Source organism: Canis aureus, chromosome 9 (assembly GCF_053574225.1).
Source record: "Canis aureus isolate CA01 chromosome 9, VMU_Caureus_v.1.0, whole genome shotgun sequence".
Lineage (NCBI taxonomy): Eukaryota > Metazoa > Chordata > Mammalia > Carnivora > Canidae > Canis > Canis aureus.
In genome coordinates, this window is record NC_135619.1 from 58,175,662 (window position 1) to 58,195,558 (window position 19,897).

General features: G+C 34.9%; 1 long non-coding RNA gene across 4 annotated transcripts in view; it reads left to right on the forward strand.

Moving 5' to 3' along the window:
- Positions 1–19,897, forward strand: part of LOC144320170 (uncharacterized) — a 115,622-nt gene that overhangs the window by 44,366 nt on the left and 51,359 nt on the right. The gene's annotated exons all lie outside the window — the stretch shown is intronic.

Consider the following 19,897-nt stretch of genomic DNA (forward strand, 5'->3'; position numbering starts at 1 on the left):
ACTTAGAAACTAAATTAGCAACTCTCTCTTTGGTCCCTCCCTCTTTGGGAACTCTGTACTACTATCACTCAACAAACGTTGCTTTGCTGCCCACCACTCTTCATCTGGTCTACCTCTTAATTCGTCGAAGAGGCTTGACCAAGAACCACAGGCACCGAAGGAAAAGAAATCCTGCAACAATAAATTCATAGGAGCTGATATTTATCACCATAGACAGCATGGTTACTATCCTCCTTAAGGAAACTGATTCAGAAAAGTCAAGTGACTTGCCCAACACTATTAAACTCGTGTGCAGGGGCAACACTTAAACTCAACACTGGCTGATCCCAAAGCCCCTCCTCTTAATCCCATGAATTATGTACATGTCTAGACTGAGATTTCCTACATACCTTTTAAATAATATTTATTAGCCCAAAACTCTAACTCACTGCTTGCTGATTATATTTTTTTAAAAGTTAGATCAATAAATTGTCTCAAAATTGTAGAAAAACTATATAATCTGAAAGTACCTAATGAAGTACTTAATAAAGGACATACTTGATGAAATAGATCTGAACATATTTATCACAAGCATGAAACAGATGGAGGGTATTGATGTTTTATTAGCCCTCAGAAGAGGGCGGAGATATCTTAGAAAAGAGATGGCTTTTCCCTTTCCTACAATATAGCATCATTGCAGTGGGGACAGAGTCCCAAAATCCTACCTAATTTTAACTGCATGGGCAGCCAATCTTCAAATCAGGAATCAATCACATGTGACTAATTACTCATATGATCTGTATCATTTAACCTCAAGTTAGTCCTTAAGCTCTCTATACTTGCTTCACTTTTGAGAAGAGCCAGTAAGCTAGATCTTTTCAGAGGCAGTGGTTCTCAAACAACACTGCATGTTCGAATGATCTCATAGGCTTTGAAAAAATCCTGATGCCTAGGCAGTACCCCATAACAAATAAATCAAACCTTCAGAGGATAGAATCCAGGTATTGGTATTTTTTAAAACTCCTGGGGCAATTTCAATATGCAGCCAAATTTGAGAACTAGTGTCCTAAAGTCTCCTTAAACCTAATAGTTTTAGTGTAAGCCCTGACAGATGTGTTTTCTTTTATTGTAATGCAAGTGCCTAACTTAAGCTTTGATTGTCAAGGTGTCCATTTCAAAAAGGCTTCCACTTCAAAGATGGCTATCTCAAATAAACACATTGCCAGCCACGGACTAGATAAAGAGCTAGCCAAACCCCCTCCACACCAGGCTCCTTTGTTTTAGAAATCTTGGCTGATTTTGGCAACTGTCTCTGGGCTTCCTGTTTTTCCTCTTCCCATGATCTAAATTTCTGCTGTTATGTTTTGAATTCACCAATAAAGAGTGAGCCTCTAAAATCCTAGGCCTCTGCCTTCTACCCAAATTAAAACAATTGCAGGCCCAAGCTTTCTCTCTCTTTCTCTACCCATGACCTCATTGTGTGGCAGCAGGTGTACCATGTGCTTTCCAGGATTGGTGAATAATAAAACCATTCCCCCCCCCCTTTTTTTTTTCAAATTTTCCCGATGTTTATTGCTAAGGATATTTGGCAATCATAATAAGAACCACAAGGTCCAGTCGAACTACAGCATTGGTTATTGATAGGCTGAGATGAGCACAAAACAAGGTGCATGTGTATCAGTTCAAATGGGGAAAGTTGGTAGAGTACCATAATCATCCATATTTTTTTGGTGATTCCGGTGATGAAAGATTTAATAAATATATGATGAAATAAGAACAAGTATGCATGGAAATTTCTGACCCCTTACAACTAAAACTTACAAGGAAGTTAGTTAGGAGGCTAGATTGCCACACACCATGGGATGACTTTCAAGCAGTATGGCCCAATGGAGAGAGAGAGCAGAACTAGATTTGAATTCTGATTCTGCAACTTACTGGTTTTGTTCTTGTGCTCTCAAAAGTGCACAAAGAAAGAAAAATAGAGAGAAAATCAGAGTGCTTCTGGGTTTTAAGTGCTGCCTGCAATAGAGTTGCATGCCATGGAGGCTTGTAGAGGAATCACTCAGGGAAGGCTTCAAGGTGGAAGAAATGGTAGAGCTGGATCCTGAAGGGTAAGTGGTATTTATTAATCCAGGGCAGAAACAGAGAAAAGATCACCTTGACATAGGGAGTAACAGATGTTCTCACTTAGAGGTGCCAAGAGCATGGTATGTTCAGTTGGGAATAGAATTTGGGGTGTGTTAAAGTGAGAGAGAGAGCATTGCAAGTGGAAATAAATGAAGCTGATGAGGGAAGCAAGAGTCACATCATGAAGGGCCTTGCATATGACACTGACCAGCTTTGAATCAATGGGGAACCTAGTCAGAATTTTCTGAAAACTTACAAGCAAAAACATGACCTGATAAGATATGCATGTCAGGAAGGCTCTTTTGACATCAGTGTAGGAAATGAATCAGAGGCAGGGACCCCTGCTGGAACAACAGTACAAGGAAAGGACAATAGTGATCCAGAACAAGGAAGTGGCGATGGACTTGTGAAATATTTAGATAAGAATCAACAGGTCTTAGATTAATTGGCAGAAGGGCCTGATGGAGAGAGAGAGAAGTCAAAAATGTAGAAACCAGGTAGATTGCAGTAATGATAGGAATACAGGAGGAGGAAGGAGCTTTGGGATATATATAACAAATTAACTTTTGATGTTAAATCTTTGAGCTATATACTATGTAGAAATGTCTAGATTTCAGCTGATCTGATTTAGGAGTTATTGGCATATTTGTGGAATTTGAACCCTAGAACTAGGAGCTTCACCAGGGAAGTTAGAATGAGAGAGGACCGAAGAGGCCTCCTGTGGCATGGCAACACTTAAGGAGCCAGAAAAGAAGGTGAAGCTGTAAGGAAGAACAAAGAACAACTAGAAGCTCAAGGGAAGAACTCACATGAGGGATTATCATGGATATACTCCTGTTTGCTTAATTCCAAAAACAGAGTGGAAGCTACAGATCTCAAAAAGCCGTTGAGAAGAATAAATGAATGAGGTAGTTTACAACTCAGAAGGTTGTAAAGGTTCTTACATCTGTCATCACAGATTTTTCATTTAATGTCTGGCCCTGTACTCCCTCAACTTTTTTCAAAATAGAATATAGGCAATAAAAATGAAGTTCAGGCTTTGTGTTTAGCAGCCTGCCGTGTGGCTTCAAATATTATGGCACTAACAGCCTAAGCTGAGGCTAAAAAGTCATCCCAGATCCTGTCAGTCGTTAATGGCTATACATCTGTGTATCTGCCTAGGGAGCTGGTCATTAGGAAGATCATGATTTAACTTGTAAAATGGAACAAATTAAATCTGGACACCATCCATAGGTTCATATTCCCAGTCCCTTTTCTGCCTTCCAGTGCAGTTTATTTCTTGTTCCTGGAATACTAATCAGGTTTTTTGTTTTTGGGTTTTTTTTTTTTTTTCCAATTCTACTTTCTCTTGTGGCTGGTGATCATGTGGCCATCACTAAGGATAGAAGATTTTCAAAGTATCAGTTTCGTTTTTTGGTCTCATCTAAGAGTACCCTGAAGCACTTAGAACTGTTACAGTAGGAAAAAAAAAAAAAGATGGTGAAAGACTAAAAGATAGTTGTCATATTCAGATATTCTTTCCACTCCAGGCAAGCCCTGATGTCTAGTACCCTTGTATAGACATCCTATATCTTGTCAGGGGCACCAGGTCTGATAATTCAGCAAGGCATGACAAATAGTAGGCATTATCACAGTTTGTGCATTATCGATGCTCTGAGAGGTAACAAGAATAAGATCCACTTAGTTTGTGAAAAGAATTCAGACTCCTGATTATGCAATAGTCATTTCAGTTTTTCATATGAAGGGTTCAAATATCCTTTTATGATTCATAATTTAGCAATTGATCCTTGCTCCATTATGCCCTTTCTCTCTCTCTCTTTCTCTCCCTCTACTCTCTTCCCCTCCTCTCTCCTCTTCCTGGATATCATATATCTATATCTATATTTATATCTATATCTATCTATCTATGTGTATATATCTTCCATCATTCATAACATTTGTTTTTACCTAAAATTTATTGAATAGTTTCTTGCACATGGAATTTGTCTTTCCTTATCTCCCTATCACACCTTGCATTCTGGCCTTTGTCTTCATAACAAAACTGTTCTCTTTGAGAGCATTATTACCTCTGAATTCTCAAGTTCCATGGGCCCGAGTCATTGTCTTTCTGGACCTGTATTGTGCCTTGGCCAATGTCCACCATTCCCTCTCTGCTATGACTTCTCTTACATCTCATAACACCACTTGGATCCCTGATTATTTCTGAGCATCCTTTCCTCTCCTAATTTAGACAAGCAATCCACTCTGTTCTATTATCAGCTTAGTACTTTTCCTCCTGCTCCAGAGTTCTAATCTCTCAAATTGCAGCAATTATTAACAATAATATATAAAATCCCAAGTCTAAATACTACTGAGACATTTACCCTAGAATTTAGATCTCTATCATGCTATCTATAAGACGTATGCACTTTATGAGAAAACAGTCACACATCTTCACATTGTCAAATATGGCTTTATCCTTAAGTGTGTTGGGTTTGATAGTTCATTGAATACTCCTCATTCCGCCTCACCAGCTGCACTGTGTTATTCAACTGTTGATGATCTACTTTATCTACTGCTTTTAATATCAGGAAATGTCTCTTAAAAATTAGTGATCAAGATGTTTTAGGGGCACCTAGGTGGCTCAGTCAATTGAACATCCAACTCTTGCTTTCAAATCAGGTCATGATCTCAGAATTCTGAGATTAAGTCCATCATCTGGCTCCATATTCAGCACAGAGTCTGCTTGATATTCTCTCTATCCCTCTCCTTTTACCCTTCCACCATGGCTCTGTCTCTCTCAAATAAATAAATAGTCTTTAAAGATATTTCGAAGAGAGCTTTGCCCCTTCCTTTTCATGACTCATTAGTTTCTTTCATACACTGAAGTTGCTTAATGTTAAATCTTTCCAAAAATATTTAAGTCACCATTTTATTACTCTTTCACCATGAGTTTCCTCTGTGGTTGTAGCTCATCAATGCCTTTCTTCACTTCCTAATATGGTGACATTATAGTCCCTATTAGCATACTGGCATTCCTAAAGGCAAAATGGTATGGAATGGAAGAACATGGAATTGGAAATAGTCAACTTTGAATTTCAATCTGGATATGCCACTGCCAGAGACTTGACAAGTGATAAATTGCTTAAATTGCTTAAATTGAGGATATAAATAGTGCCCATGTGAGGATGTCACAAAGAACATACGAGACATGTTTATAAAATATTTAATAGCATTCATGGATGGAAATATGATAATTACTGATTTTTTTCTTTTTGTTGTTATTATTATATTTCAGGTCAGTTCCATGTCCTAGGTACTCCAAGTAGATTTTTACTGATTCATTATACTTTTGTATTGTCCTTGTTTAAGAATTATGTGTGTATGTGTATGTGTGTAGAGAAGTTGGGGGTATCATGGTAAGATGGTGTCCTTTATCTGTGCAACAAGTAGAAGTTAATGCCAGGATTGGGGCTAAGTGTGATCTTTTTCATTTTCCTTGTTCTAACAATGAGCAGATACCTGCATTGAAAGTCTTGTCATTATGTTTCCACATCACCAAATACCCTGGATAACAGGTTAAATAGAGGGAGATATGTATTACTATCTGTCAAAATGTTTGTGGAAATATAAACTGGAATCTAATTACTTGTATCTTGCCCCTCTTTGGCTTCAAACAGGTGTTAAATGTTAGAAAGTCTTCTTTTCTCTATATGTAAGGTTCTGAGCAGATATACCAACATGAAACAAAATGTGAATGAACCATTATTGGCAAAGAGACCAGAGCTACAGACATAAAAGTTATATGTCTCCAGGACTTAGGCTTACTTTTCAGTCAGAATATAAAATATTTAGGTTATAAATTTTAACAACGATAATTTATGGGCCATGTTTTCTGGGTGACTAGACTAGACACTTAAAGAAGAAGAATGATTTGGGAGCTGTGCTGCTCTATAAGCTCTCTGCTTGTGATACCATATGACAAAATAAAATTCTTTGTCAAAAGTAACAAATCCTCAGAACATGTCAACAACTCTAACACTGGATTTTCCTGATTCGCTGTAGAGGAGTGAAGTCCTTTTGACAACCTCATTATTCTATAGACTTGCCTTTTATTTTCAAGGTACTGCAAAGTTATTTTTTTATTATTGAGCAGTAAAATATAGAAATAAGTTAAATATGTGGAAATAAGTTCAATGTCTTCCCAGATGTGTTCTATTCCAGAGTGAACATAGTTTGTAGCTAAATCCTCTCACTACACATGAGCAAAAGCATCCCCAGCCATTTGACATAGCTTTTCTGTCTTCTTCCTTGCCTGTCTTCTGTCTTTTCTGACATAGCTTTCTTGACTACTGAAGTTGTGAATTCATTTTTCATCTTCCACTCTGTTCTTTGTTCGCTTCATTTAATAACTTACTTGCTCTACTCAGTTGGTCTTTTGTGTGAAAGAAAATGTGTAGTGTGGTGTTTTGCAATGTTTTACACTGGCATGACATTTACAGACAACACTAGTGGTTTATACCTGAAAGAGCTAAAATAATTGCATTTTTTTTCCTGAGCATGGTCTTTGGCAGTGAATTGATCAAAATTTAAACCTTAACTCTACCAGTGGTCAAAACCAGGGAACTAGTAAGTTGCATAGTCTCTCTAAGTCTGAAATCCCTGAACAGTCAGGTGAATAATTTATGTGTATTTCCGGGATCATTTTAATAATTAAGTTAGATAATTTTTTTTTTAAGTTAGATAATTATTATAAAATACTTAGCACAGAAACTTGGTAAAATATGCTCTAAATAAATGGATAATATTATTGAATCATATAGCTCTAATTCACTAAAATATATTTTGATTTTATTTAAAAAGAAGAAAGCACATTGGGAGACATTAACATCACCCTGATATCAGAATAGTGTCAGAGGAATAGCACAGAGCCAGTGATCAGATTATCTGGGTTCTACTTATGATTTTACCACTTACACATTTGATGACATTATTTACTTAAACTCTTTGTCTATAACATTGTAACAGCAATGTTAAATTCCCTAAAGAGTCTGAAAAATATAGAAACAAAGTGCTCAACTGTTTTTCTTCTACTCCAGAGAGGTACATCTACAGGCTGATGATCTACGCAGTAGGCCCCACATAGACAAACTACTAAGAATTCTCAACGTGGGCATCAGCAAGAACTCTTCAAAAGAAACTTAACTATACTCTTCTCATAAATAAATCCATCACAAATATCCCTCTCATCTGATAGCAACTGATCATTTAAGATCTTCTCAAGTCAGAGATTTATTTCTTTGTTCTGAACACCTATCACACTGTATAGCTGGTTATAGGAACTTCATAGACATTTCCAATTAATGAATAAATGAATAACTATTACTATCCTGCTAACTTGACAGGGACCTTCTAGATTTCTCTCTTTCTCTCTCTCTCACTCTCTCCACCCACTCACTCACTCACTCACTCACTCAATCCTTTCTGGTCCTTTGAGTGAAGTAAGTGAGGTTCTATGTAATAACAACAGACCATTGTTCTAGACCTCACTCTGTCCCGAATTAACTTAAGAATTGAGGCAAGTAACTTAACCTGTCTAGACTTCATGGAAAAATAAAAGAGGCTGTTTTAGCTCCCAAATGATGTCATAGTTAATATTTCTTGGCAAGAGTTCGAAGTTTACCCTGTGGTTCAAGAACAAAGTTAGGTGACCAACTTAGATGTCAATCTCTTAACCTCAGTGTGCCAAGTTCTAAACTTCTGAGATAATTAGTCCCACTAAAGCAGGGACTTTTGACAGTGCATGTCAAAAGTCAATAAAAATTATCCATTCTTCTGGCTTCAGTTCTGTTTTCTACATACAATTCTAAGTTCTTTTCAGAGTTGCTTTCATTCTTTTCATTGAAATAAACAATAGGAGCAGACAAAATAATGAGTGCTTTCCTCTACAAACTCGTCTCTGCTATTTGTTTGGGGATCGTGGAATTTTTTTACTATCTATTCTTCTGAAAGTTGAGTGTAGAACATGAAAGGTTGAGGTTTTATAGAAAAATCATCTGCCCTTGTCTGAGAAATCTGTGCATCATAGTGCTTTTCAACCAGCAGTAATGAGCCAATCAGTCTCTTGCTCCTCAGAGCCTTCCTTGTGTTATTAAAAAAGAGTAGTTTGTTATAAATGAAAGTAAAGGCTTAACAATAGAACATGCAATTAAAATAAAAAGATTCCCAGAATCCCAAAATGACCAAATTAATTTTTTAAAAAAGATGAAAGGGCCACAGAGCAAAGATAGTGACTTCGATAGTTTGGGATTAAGGCCTTATGAAGAAGAAAAAAAAATAACTATGTTGAAATCTTTAAGACTATATGAAAATTTATTAATTATTATATTATTTTCATTTAAGAAAGGCCAAGAAATATCTCTCAACCATATTATTAAGTTGACTTCCAGCTATAAGTTTTCATTTAAAGTTTCCAAGTTAGGAAGAAAAAAAATGGATCAAAAAAAAAAAATTGTTCATGGCTTTCTTCTTTTACAGCACTATTAAGAATGAGAGAAGAATTTTTTTCCCCATTTCTGATCATCCTTTTCACTCGGCTCTACAATCTATGCATGTCTATGTGACAATTTGTATTTGTAAGAGATAGTGCCATTATTCTCTGAGATAAACCTATCTGGTAAACACAGAGTATAGAAATATAGGGTTTAAGATAATGAAATGCCACAATATTGTGAAATAATTGGAACTATTTGCAGTATCTCTAATAATGGAAATAATATAGAACTAGCAGATATTCCACACACAAAATTTCACTTAAATGGATATTCTCCTAACATACCTAATTTTTTAAAAGAATATGTTAAAAATAGATAATAATCATTTATTTTTTTCCTGAGGAAGGGGAAAATAATTATTATTAGTTCATGATTTTGTTTCATGTTAAATTTGGCATTATGCTAATATTGCCTTAAAGAAATAGCAAATTTAACCAGATAAATTATTTTAAAAGATAGTTATTGTAAATAATTTTAAAAATCATAATCATTGCCTTGAATATTTTGCTTAAAGAGATCATGATATGCCTGTAACTAGAAGTAAAATTTTCCTTTAAAATAAAATATTTACCCAATGTTTCTAAAAGTGAATCACAAAACCCTAGTAACGCCTTTTACAATTGTCTGTGTTCTGGTTGTAATTTCATCTTGTAAGTTTTTGACATACAATCTAATGTTTTAGGAGAACATAATCCTCTAATCACTAGACAATTTCTTTTTTAGTCAATAAATATATACTAATTTGTAGAAGAAATAGTTTAATGGTCATAATATTAAAAAGATTAAAAACAAACAAATAAGATAAAAGTAATATTTTATAATGTCATTCAGATTCTAACCAGTAGAACAGGAAAGTAAGAAGAAATGATTTTTAGATTCTAAAGAGATAAAAGGATTTTGTTTTGTTTTGTTTTGTTTTTACTTCAAGATCCTTCACTTTAACTCAAGAGTGTTTTGTGAAGTATTTAATACTATTGTGATAGTCAGTATTCATTTTAGATTACAGATATCTAACCACACAAATAGGCAAATAATTTAATTTAATTTAATATTAATTATTAAAATAATTTAGTTTCAAACTTAAAAATAATTATTAATAGGGGCACCTTAGTAGCTCAGTCAGTTAAGTGATTGACTGTTGATTTTGTCTCAGGTCATGATCTCAGGGTTGTAAGATTGAGCCCCTTGGTGGCTCCCCATCCCACTCTCTCTCTCTCCCTCTCCCCCTCTCCCTACCCTTCTCCCCTCTTGTGCTTATTCTCTCTCTCTCTGTCTCTGAAATAAATAAGCCTTTTTTTAAAAAAATCATTAATATACACACCTATAACCAAATCTGGATATCTCAATTTAGGATATTTTGAAATATAAAACGTGTTTTCTCAGAAATAATCATTCACATAAAAATGCACTAAAGGAAAGATGCCAAAGAAATATAGAGTCTGAGGACTTAAATCATCATGAACCGAATCTGTGTGAACATGGAAAACTTAAATGTCCCCGAGGGGCCTCAAAATGCTAAATAAAATATTCTAGCTTCATTCTTGCATCTTATAACTCTAATAGTCAAGTCAATTGCATCTATATAAAATTAACCTGCACAATATTTTCATATTCACTCTGCAATTAAAAGAATAATCAAATCTCACCTTTAGCTGTAGTCTTCAGGGTTGTTCTTATATCACATAAATCATCTTAATAGGAACTAAACACAAGCTGTCATACAGATGATGTTTTATTAATGTCATGACAACATGAAATCAGATGAAATTAAAATAATCAAATAGCTATCTGTTGCCAAATTAGTTTCTTAATATTTTAAGTTCAGTATCAATTTATTTTGGCCATTTTCTCTGATTTTATTGGGTATTACTTGACTCTTACAGTATGGAGCTTATAGTAAGGTATGGACTATTGCTCTCAACTTTTGAAATGATAAGGCATCCATGTTTTGAAATCTAGCATGGAAATAGCTCTTTTTACATCATTTTTTCATGGAATAAAAGACTCTTGTGTTTATATTATAATGAAGAAATTAGTTTGAACCCGATGTGATGATAATGATGATAATGATGGTTGTGATAGTGTAACTAATGATAGTTTTTACCAGTTGATTCCTCCTATATATTGGTGCTGTGAAGTACATTTGAAATAAAAAATTTCTGATCATTAAAATAACCTTGCAAGGTAGAATTTTTCCTCCATGTTATGAATGAGGAAACTAACACTGAGAGATAATAAATGAATTCTCCAAGACAGGCAACAAGAGAAAAATATTTGGCTCCAAAGCCAGCCTTTAACTATGCCACGAATCAGTCAGATAGAAAACATGAGATAGCTAAAATAGTCAAGAGAAATAAAACTGGATTTAGATGAAGTTATCAATTTACTCAATGGCATTTGTTTGAACAGTGTTGAGCTCAGTAATAAAGCAAAAAACAAATCAATGACATATAAAGGCAAGAAAACCATCACAGGATAATTTTGCTTATTTACGGAAAATTTGAAACATGACCAAGATAAAAGTACTTAAAAAGGTATTTCCTAAGCATCAGCTATTTAAATAATATCCTATCTGTAATGATGCCAAAGTTTTGAGGACATTTTTCCAACCAGATTATTACTAAAACTAGAGGTATACATGAAAGCCATTAAATAATACAGAAATATTTTACAGATATGGAACAAAGTGTTGGATTCCTCTTGTAAGCTTTACATGAACTCTTGGAGAAAAAAAGATGTTCCAGTTCACTGCAGATGTTCTCAGTTGAAATAATACTCTCATGAAACATTGTTTCAGCTGTTTAACTGATATAACATAAAACCTGAGAGGAAATTAAATGTACTTGCTTTGCAGAATTTAAAAACTAAAAAAAAAAAAAAAAAAATTAAATCTATATGTGCTGTTGGTCATGTGCTTTGAAATTATTCATTCTATCCCAAAAGAGATATAACCTTTGAGCTGGAAAATGCTACTTATTACTGATTAGTTTGTTTTTTTCACCTTGTCATATTTACACATACAAGTTGAGGAAAATATTGATCATAGAGGTATGCTAACCTTCAGTGACATTTACTTAAATACTCATTACATGTCTCTCTACTGTTAGGACAAGCAGATTCACAAAATGTCCCCTATATTGAGGAGAGTATAGCCTCAGTGTGAAAAGCAAATATTCCATAGCAAGACTGCCTAAGTACCAGCTGGAAATCACTTCCTCCACTAATACTATGACCTTGGGCAAAGTATTTCATCACTCTGTGCCTCAGTTCTCTTCTGTGAAATGAAAATATTTTAATTATTTCCTTATAGGTCTGCTGTGAGGATTAAATGAATTGTATAAATAAAGTGCTTCGAACAGTGCTTGAAACAGAAGTCTATTACTATTATGATCATCATGCTGGGTCTCATGACCTTTGACATACATTCCTGAATTGTGAAAATCCTGAGTAACACTGAATCCTTGTGAGTCTCAATCAATGTCTAACCTATAGAGTGATTACAGAATGGCTGAAGTTATCTCAGAGTGAACAAAATGAGGAGGGCAATTGTTAGAATTGGCTGAATGAAAATAACAGGTGAAGAAGACAAAATTTTCAATAGAGGCTGAGTTATGGTCCTTTTCCAAAAGAGGAAGAGAGAATTACTGTCAGTAGTCATTTGCCCAAGGGTTCCCATGAAGAATAAAAGCAGGAAGATCAGAGGAATATATTATACAGCACAGCTGTTCTTCACCAAACAAGTAGAGGGTGTAGATCTTAACAATAGCATAATTCTGAGACTCAAAGCATAGGAACTGTTAGAAAGGCTGCATATTTTTATTCATTTATTTTTATTTTAAAATACAATTGATGACGAAGATGATGATGTTTATAGTAACTGATGCTCAAGGTGCAAATATAGTGTAAAGTGTCCAAAATGGTATTTGAAAAAGTAAAGGGCACCTGGGTGGCTCAATGGTTGAGCATCTGCCTTTGGCTCAGTTTGTGATGATCCTGGGGTCTTGGAATCGAGTTCTGCATCAGGCTCCACAGGGAGCCTGCTTCTCTCTCTGTGTATCTCTGCCTCTCTCTCTGTGTCTCTCATGAATAAATAAATAAAATCTTTAAAATAAATAAATAAATAAATAAATAAATAAATAAATAAATAAGTAAAAGTTTTCCGTGGTGCTGCAGACTCTATGCAATGTTACTCAAGTAACCAGTATCAAGAATGTAACCACAAAGTTTTGTAGTGGAGTGTATATATGCTTAGATGTTTACCAGATGATACTAGTATTATGTTATCTCTGCTTCATTTCTGATGAGTTGCTCACAAAATAGAGACCAAGATGTTAAACTTAATGTTGTAGAATCCCAAAGATCACAGTACATATATGAACTATATTACAGAACACAGAAGAATAGGATATGACTTTTAAACCCCATAATTCACCTGAAGAATGCACAAAGATGGAGAAAGTGGAAAGAATGTCAGGATATTAGAAAAGAGATTATTTTGGCAATGATGAACACATAAATGAGAGAATCACCTAGGGGGCCCTGAGGGTCTGATAAAATTAAGATTTTCTAAGACTCCAGGTGACTCCAGTAATAAACATTGCAGGACATCACATGATGCTCAGGACTTAAGGAAGAACCACATTTAACCACCTCCCAGGCCCATTGTGCTTTATAGCTCATTCCATTTCATCTATCCTTTCCCAACCTCCTTAGTGAATCTGGAAAAGAACAGACAGCTAAAAATAAGGAAACAAGTAAGCAGAGTGAAAGACAGATCCAGTAGGACCCAATCTTCCCTCTCCATTGCGGGCTTCCAGATTGAAGAAGGTCCTAAATGGGGGAGAGGAGAAAAGATTAACACAGAAATAATCAATATCTTTGAGTGTTTAAAAGTCATTGTCCACATGTCTGCATTACCTACCAAGGAGTGGAGAAGGTACAGATTTTTTTTAAAGAATTTATTTATTTATTTATTTATTTATTTATTTATTTATTTAGGAAAGAGAGAGTGAGCAAGCAGGGGAAGTGGCAGAAGGAGAAGGAGAGGGAGAGAAAGAATCTTAAGCAGACTTTATGCTGAGTGTGGAGACAGAAACAGGGCTCAATGTCATGACCCTGAGATCATGGTCTGAGCTAAAATCAAAAGTCAGATATTTGACAAGCTGAGGCACCCAGACACCCCAAGGTACAGATTTTCAGAGTACTCAAAAAAAGAGCTGGAGAGTATAACCACTTCAAAATACATTTTTAAAGGGAGAGTTGGAAATATATATTAAAAAATCTATTTATAACACAAATTGGATCATAACACATGCAATCCCATGCATCTTCTTCTGCAACCTATTTATTTCTAAGGAATATCTTTTTACATCAGTATATATAGATAACTTTATAATTTCTTTCAGAGGATAGAAGCAAATGGAATCTTTCCTAACTCATTCTATGAGGGAAGCTCTAATACCCCAATATCCAAACTAGACAAGGACATTAAAAGAAAAAAAGAAAAAAAAATACTACAGACCAACATTTCTCATGTACATAGATGCAAAAATCCTCAGTAAAATGTTAGCAAATTGAATCAAACAATGTATAAAACAATTGTATACAAAAGCCATGTGGGGGGATCCCTGGGTGGCGCAGTGGTTTAGCGCCTGCCTTTGGCCCAGGGCGCAATCCTGGAGACTCAGGATCGAATCCCACGTTGGGCTCCGGGAGACTCAGGATCGAATCCCACGTCGGGCTCCTGGCATGGAGCCTGCTTGGAGCCTGCTTCTCCCTCTGCCTATGTCTCTGCCTCTCTCTCTCTCTCTCTCTGTGTGTGACTATCATAAATAAATAAATAAAAATTAAAAAAAATTTATAAAAAAAAAAACAAAAAAAAACCAAAAAAAACAAAAGCCATGTGGGATTTACCATAGATATGTGAGGCCGGTTCAACATTTAAAAATCAATTAATGTAATCCATCAATAACACAGAAAAATTGTCAAAATCCAGTGCTTATAAGCACTGTTTTTTTCAAACTTTCAGTAAACCAAGAATAGAGGATAACATCCTCAATTTGATAAAGAATATCTACAAATAACCCACAGCTAACATTATACTTAATGAAAGAAACCAAAACCTTCCCCACTAATCAGGTACAAGGCAAAGGTCTCCCCTCTCACCGCTCCTTTTCAACATCATACTGGCACTTCTAGCTAATGCAAGAAGACAAGAAGAGGAAATAAAAGTATGTGGATCGGGAATGAAGTAATAAAACTTTTTATTTATAGATGACATGGTTATCTACGTAGAAAATCTGAAAGAATCAACAAATATATGGAACTACAAGCTGTTATAGCAGGTTGCAGTTTACAAAGTTAATATACAAAAGTCAATTGCTTTCTATATACTAACAACGAACAAACGAAATTTGAAATTAAATACACAATACCATTTACATTAGCACCTCCTAGAAATGAAAAATTCAAGTATAAATCTAACAAAATATGTACAATACCTATGTGAGGAAAACTATAAAACTGTGATAAGTGAAATCAAAGAAAAAGTAAATGGAGAGATATTTAATGTTCATAGATAGGAAGATTCAATATTGTCAAGATGTTGGTTATTCCCAACTTGATTTATAGATTCAACACAATCCCAATAAAAATCCCAAGAAATCAAGCAAATTATTTCATGAATTTGACAATCCATTTCTAAAGGTTATATGGAGGAACAAAAGACTCAGGATAACCAACGCATTACGTAAGGAAGAGAACAAAGTCACAGGACTAATGCTACTCAAAATCATGGCTTTATAAAGTGTTAGTAATCAGAATAGTAGAATATTGGTGAAATAATAGAGCAATGGAATAGAATATAGCTCCAGTAACAGATCCATGCAGATATAGTCAATTGACAAATAGTCCCTTAACAAAGGAATATAGGTAATACAATGGGTCAAAGATACTCTTTTCAACAAATAGTGCTAGAACAATTTGATAGCCACACACGTACATACATATATATGTACATACATACAGACACAGATATTATATCCTTCCCCCAAATTAACTCAAAATGAGTCATAGACCTAATTGTGAAATGCAAAATTATAAAATTGCCAGGGGATAACTTAGGAAAGACCTAGATGACCTTGAGTGCAGCGATGACTTTTTGGGTACAACACTAACACCACAATCCAGGAAAGAAATAACTGATAAACTAGGCTTCATTAAAATTAAAAGTTTCTGCTCTGTCAAAGATACTTTCAAAAGAATATGAAGACAAACACAGACTGGGAGGAAATGTTTCAAAAAGACGCATCTGATAAAGAACTGTTATCCAAAAAATACAAAGACCTCTTAAAACCCAATAGTAAGAAAACAAACAATCCAATAAAAGAATGGATCAAAGGCATTAACAGATACCTCAACAAGAAAATGGATAGATGGCAAATAAGCTCAGGAAAAGATGCTCAACAGGATATCTCATCAGGAAAATGCCAGTTAAAACATCAAGACGGCACAACAGACCTAATAAAATGGTCAAAATCTGGAACACTGACAATACCAGATGCTAGTGTGTATGTGGAACAACAGGAATTCTCATTCATTGCTAAAGGCGATGGAAAAGTGTACGGCCGATCTGAAAGAGAGTTTGGCAGTTTCTTATAAAAACTAAATATACTTGAGGGGCACCTGGGTGGCTCAGTGGTTGAGCATCTGCCTTTGGCTCATGGCTTGATCCAGGGGTTCTGGGATTGAGTCTAGCATCAGGCTCCCCACAGGGAGCCTGCTTCTCCCTCTGCATATGTGTCTGCATCTCTCTCTGTATCTCTCATGAATAAATAAATAAATAAATAAATAAATAAAATCCTAAAAAAAAAAGCAATTAAATATAAGCTAAATATACCAAATACTCCACTCACTCTCCTTGGTATTTTTTCAAGAATTGAAAACATACCTAAGCGAAGTCCAGGACAAGGATGTTTATAGCCGCTTTATTTACATTTGCCAAAACTTAGAAGCAACCAAAATGTTCTTCAGTAGGTAAATGTCTAAATAAACTGTGTTACATCCAAGAATACTGTCCAGTGCTAAAAGAAATTTCCTATCAAGTCATGAAAAGCCATGGAGGAAGCTTAAGTGCACATTACTACGTGAAATAAACTGATTTGAAAAGGCTACACACTATGTGATTCGACCTATATGATATTCTGGAGGCAAAACTATAGAGATTGTAAAAAGATCAGTTGTTGCCAGGGGTTATAGAAGTAGAGGAACAAAAAGATGGAGCACAGGGCATTTTTAGGGCATTGAAAATACTCTCTATGATACTCTAGTGATTGATATATGTCAATATACATTTGTCCAATCCACAGAATGCACGACACCAAGACTGAACCCTAAGGTGAACTATAGACTATGGACGATTATGATGTGCCAATGTAGATTCATCAGTTGCAACAGATGTACCACCCCAGTAGTGGATGTTGATAATTGGGAGAAGCTACACGAGTGTGGGGGCAAGAGATATGTGGAGAAATTTCTACACCTTCTCAATTTTGCCATGGGCCTAAAATTCTCTAAAAAATTAATGCCTTAATACAAAAAGGAAGAATGCCCCCTTGAAACTAGCACTCAGATTAAGAAACAGAATGTTACCAGAACCCACAAGCTTTCCTCATGCTCCTTTCCATTAAATAATTCAAAGGTGGCTATTATCTTGACCTCTAATATTACCTATTTTGTCCTTCAGAGAAGTTGAACGACATTGCACATACTGTTTTGTCTGGTTTCTTTCTCACAACATTGTATTTGTGAAGTACATTCATATTTTTGTGTGTAGTTGTAGATCAGTTTTATGCTGCCTTGTATTCTACAATGTGAATATATCACATTTTAATGATTTTGCTTATGGGCATTTGTGTTTGCACTTGTACAAATATCGTGGCTCTAAATATTCTAGTAGATGCCACTTGAGGTGCATTTTATTTCAGCCTTTAAAATTAGGTAGGTGTCTTTGGTGAAAAGAAGGAAAATGTTGTATTTGAAAATATTATGTCTAATTAATGGATACTTAAAATAGCAGCCTTATGATGGCATATTTGAATATCATTTACATCTTTGGCCTTAAACTCTTGAAAATTGTAATCTTACAATAAATGAATAAAATAATTAACATAGTAAGAATAAAATAACTCTAGGAAAAGGAAAAGATAATATCTACTCTTCAAATAACAAGCACATGTGCCAAAGTAATACAAAGAAGCTGATAACACTGGTCTTAAATTATGACTTCATCAAGTTTAGTTCTTTAAAATTAAACAAATTAATGTAAATTATCTGTGCTCAGTTTCCCTATTTGTAAAATGGGAGTAATAGTAGTACCTGCCCAGTAGGGTTATGTGGAATTCAAATAAGTTAATACATATTAAGTGCTTGGAACAGTACCTGGCATGCAGTACCAATAAATATTTATTTTATAGTACTGAATAAAGGCTCTACCTCAGGAAAGCATCCTAAAGTTGTAAATAGCATAAGGTAATGTATCCAGGAACTGTGAAACAATAATTCCTTATAGTAGAATAAAGCTTAATAGTTTAAACACTCTTACACTTCCCTCAGTTGTTCCAAAGAGGATTTTTTAATTCTCATTTTAAAGAGAATATTGTGTCTCAAGGAATTTATTTACTTATAAGTTGACTTTTTACCCTGAGATTAAAAAAAAAAAAAAAAAAGTGAGCTCCACTACGGAAATGCATGCAACACCAAAAGAGAAAGGTAGATAAAGAAATCAAGACAAATAGAATAAACAATAGCAGTACTGTAAGATAAAGTAAAAGGTAAAATTAGCTTATGAAATAGACACCACATTAGTGCAGTTACTAGAATTGAAACAAAAATTTAATTCAGAGCACCTTAGTCGCCAAATCCAAGAAAAAAGCGTAATTTGTTTTAAGATTGACCATGCATGCACTTAAGAACACAGAGTCACACACACATTCTCCAGTTCACGTGCTCACACATTCTCACTCACTTTTACACATCCATATATATTCTCATTTACACATATATATTCTCATTACACCATCACAGACCCAGACACATGCACACACATACACTGCCAGTTGCTGCTCAGGAAATGCACATTTTTTTTTTTTTTTTGTATTGAGGGCTCAAAAAAATGTCTCCCTTTTATAGGAGGAACACAGTAAAATAAAGTGGCCTCCATCCCTTGAATTATCCATGCAATACATGGAATACTTTTTCAAGTCACAGACATAACACGCACCCCACTGGAGTGAAATCAACTCTGAAGGAACGATAGTCTGTCACAGACACATCCGTCAGCTCTGGAATGCTCTGGCTGGATGCAGCAACAACTTTGCCAGCAAACCTTCAGTCATGACCACCAATGTTTCACAGCGCCAGTGGAGGGATTGCAGTCCCTTACCCAGGAGACATCTACTTGTAAGAAGTGTAACTCCCTGATGTTGAATAAAATGAACTCCTTGATGTGATGTGTCCCACTCTGTCAAGTTGCTGGTTATAAAACAATTAAATGTCAGAGGAGTTCTTGTATAGGCTCTGGAAGTGGGGTGATGGAGCCCCATATCCATTTCCACCTCTTCCTAGATGAGAGACCATTCAACTGCCTCCAACTTATTTCCTCATCTGCAAAATAATAGTATTAATATCCATTTGACAGAGATGTTATGTGGATTAAGTGAGATCATTGATGTCTATTAGCCAAACATAGTGACTAGTTCATAATAAGTACTCAATGTCAACAGTTATCAATTTTATTATTTGCAAAAAAGAAATCAATCAGAGAAAAAAATCTTGAGGTAGTCTTCCTGGTGATTATCAGCTTCACTGTTTTTTAGCATTTGTTTCAAATTCATGGTAAAACTCAATACCATCTGCCTAGAAGAGAACACACTGTTCTCTGCATATAGGGCTTATGCATTTCACTCAGAAACAATGCATTTTTTTAAATGGTGATCTAAACACATTTGTGTTTTATGGAACTCAAGTGCCTGCTGCCCCTGCTTCTTAAGATTAAGGTATAAGGTCTGTCTCAGCAAATATACCTCATGTTGAATAAAATAACTATTTTTGACATGAATTAATTGACTTTATAATACTTTCATTACAATTAATTTCTTAATCAATATACTCTTACTTGTACTTAATCAATATACTCTTCAAATAATTTGATACTTTCTTAAAGACCTTCCTCAGGGGGTAATAAAGTATATTACCAAACT